This window comes from Temnothorax curvispinosus, unplaced genomic scaffold, assembly GCF_003070985.1.
Source record: "Temnothorax curvispinosus isolate PA1 unplaced genomic scaffold, ASM307098v1 QBEX01011172.1, whole genome shotgun sequence".
Taxonomy (NCBI): Eukaryota; Metazoa; Arthropoda; class Insecta; order Hymenoptera; family Formicidae; genus Temnothorax; species Temnothorax curvispinosus.
Window position 1 is genome coordinate 9,511 of NW_020220952.1, and position 3,056 is coordinate 12,566.

General features: G+C 26.7%; 1 long non-coding RNA gene across 1 annotated transcript; it reads right to left on the bottom strand.

Annotated features, from left to right (window-relative positions):
* Positions 1–355: 355 nt before the first annotated feature.
* LOC112461234 lies at positions 356–713 on the bottom strand. Its single transcript, XR_003041527.1, has 2 exons — positions 673–713; positions 356–559 (listed from the first exon to the last, which is right to left on the bottom strand). It is a non-coding gene; the product is annotated as an uncharacterized LOC112461234 (long non-coding RNA).
* Positions 714–3,056: the final 2,343 nt, after the last annotated feature.

Below are 3,056 nucleotides of genomic sequence, written 5' to 3' on the forward strand. Positions count from 1 at the left end.
TTCCTGTAATGTTTTTGAGATAAAAATTTAAACGTACTATCAACTTTATTACAATATTATATTAAGATTACCGTAATGTTAATTCTAACATTTATTTAAAATTCTAATTGATGTTTTATTTCTATTACAGGCAACATGTTTTCAATAAATATGCAATAGTAATAAAATATCTCAATATTTATTGTCTAATTATTATTTAGATTGCTTTTTTATAGACCAGGCTTGGACAACTTTGAGCTCCAGAACCACGACACTTCTTTTCTATCCACGGAAAGTAGGGGAGTGTCGTGGCTCCGGAGCTCGAAGTTGCCCAGGCCTGTTATATACCAATCTGCATTAGGGAATAATTCACTAATTATCATAAAAAAGTTTTATTTATATAAAAATAATATATACCATATATTACAGTTTTCAGTTTATCACAATAATATCTTTGGTGAAGATCACTGATCCTAGCGTAAGGTTTTGGGATAAAACTCATCTTTCAAATAAAAAAATTTGTTACTATAATAATCACTCGCGCGGAGCCACGCAAGTAAGATAATATATTTATCACTTCCTGAAAAATAAAAGTAGAATTAAATTAGTGAAAAAGCTACTTATAAATTATAACGCGGCAAACTATAATAATTTTATTTTATAGAGAGTATATACCGAAATACATTACATTACCTTTTTAATGTTTTTTTTCCTTACGGACGTTTGCGAATCTGAACTACTCCATTACAAAGTGTTGAAAATCTTTTTCTGTATTCCGAGGGAATATTGCTCTAAAAGCTTCTGAAATAAGAAAAATTCAATACAGTTTATTGTTAGATGAAAGAAATAAATAATGTTAATTTAACGGCAATTAAAACTTATGATAATTATTGAAATAACACAAAAGTTTCCGGAATAGTTTACATATATACTAAATCGATCAAAAATATTAGTTTATGGATATATATATTTTTCTTTTATTTCGTAAGAATTTTTAACGTGTATGTGTGTCCTGCTTTTTAACGATGATTGCTACAAAAAATAAGAAGACAATTTTAATAAATTCTGAGACATAAAACATAGCATTTAATACTGCAAGTAATATATACATTTCTTAAAAAATTACTTACTTTTAATGCTCAGAATTGTGTGTGTGCGTATCTCTAATTTTATAATTATTTTTTTGGCCAGTTCATGAACACATGGAGGCTAAGTCATCAGAAAATGTAGCCCTCAAACTTCTTCTAATAAAATTCTTTTCATGTTTTCCTCCAATTAACATAACCTTGTTCACCTGAAAAATTTATACTTGTAATTCTATATAATGCAGTTTATTATTATAAATTGCAAGGAAAATAATTCAGAAGACTTTTAAAATATAATAACACATATTATAGGATATTATAGAACATATTAAAGGACATATATTATAGATATAAGTTTGTAAGATTAAGAGTCAGAGTAACCATTTTTTGTTTTGAACGCATTGAATGCTCCTCTTCAAGATTCTATTTGATCGTTTTATACATAAAATATACAGTTGAATACATTATGGAGATTAATACAAATACATTTTGATTTTTGAAGGACATACCATATTTGAAAACTTTACCGACAAAATTCTACCTTCTTTTAGAAAGTTTACATATATCGTATTGGTTGCATAGAATTACAAATGCTTTTACATAATAAAAATAGGTGTAAATCAATTAGAGCATTTGCTCAATATATTACAAAAATGATTTAAAAATTTCAAAGTAAAGATCTCGAGCTGTCAGATTAAATATTTATTTGTTACAAAAATTGTTTATATATTATCAGTATGTTTGCTCCGTTAAAGAAAATTGTAAAAAAATATTACTGTACCATTTCCATTAAATTTAAAAGCTTAAAAATATATGAAAAGTTTGCAAGAAGATTTTTATATATAAATACTTAAGCTTTCTGCTAAATATGGTAAAACAAAGCAACACACATTTATATATAGAAGATCCATATATGCATAAAAGACTTGAACAATGTAGTATGAATGCGTTAGTACTTATTTGATATGACGTTTGGATGATTTTGTATGTATGTTACGCCACAATCAAAATAACTATAAACATAGTAGATACAGATAATGCGCAATTACTATCTTTGCCGAGATCTTTGCTATCCCAGTAAGCAAGGAACATTAAATTAACGTTTAGAAATATTGACTTTATGTGTATTTTTTAAACGTTTTTTAATAATATTATACACATATTTGAAAAATATTATTTCGTAATATGATTTTTCTGAATGTTGTTAAAATATTTTGAAAACGTTACAGAAAATATTTTTCAAATGTTACTCTGACATTTATTTGAGATCAATGCAACAGTTCAAAATTCCTTGTAATTTGGACTCAGAAATAACGTTGGTAGTATATTAATTTTCTGTTGTTATAATGTTATCGTTTTATATTGTGCGCAACGCTCATCGCGACAGCCATGATGTACATGATTATCCTACATACGATGCGTGAGTGCGTATACACGTGTGTCAATCGAGGAGTGCGGAGTGCTCTTTATTTACAGCATAATTATATATAAGTAGTAACTATTATATTCTAAAAGTTGTATATTAATGATAAAAATTCAATTAACCATATACGTGCTATAATTATTTGTGCTATGAATAGTAGCTGGTGATGTAGGATTCATTTTCCGATTTACAAGAGAGATTTACAAAAGAGAGGAAATATCAATTAATTTTTTTACGTTCTATAATAGATTTGTCCTTGGACATTAAAAATATCATCAAGGTTCGTCAATGCTATTATTTCAATGGTACCAAACAGTGTAACTTCCTATAAAATAACCTCAAAATTTAGCAAAATATGTAAATGATAACGTATAAATAAGCTGGTACACTATGTATGAAGACGATTTGTTGAAGTATTGTGCGGCTTTAATACATCATTGTTTGCATATATCACTGTAAAAGTAATTTAGTATAAAATTGGTATAAAGTTGATAGATATGTAACAAACGATCAGTACAAACAAGACCAAAACTGACTTTTTATTTATTTCTATATTTTTTTCACATATA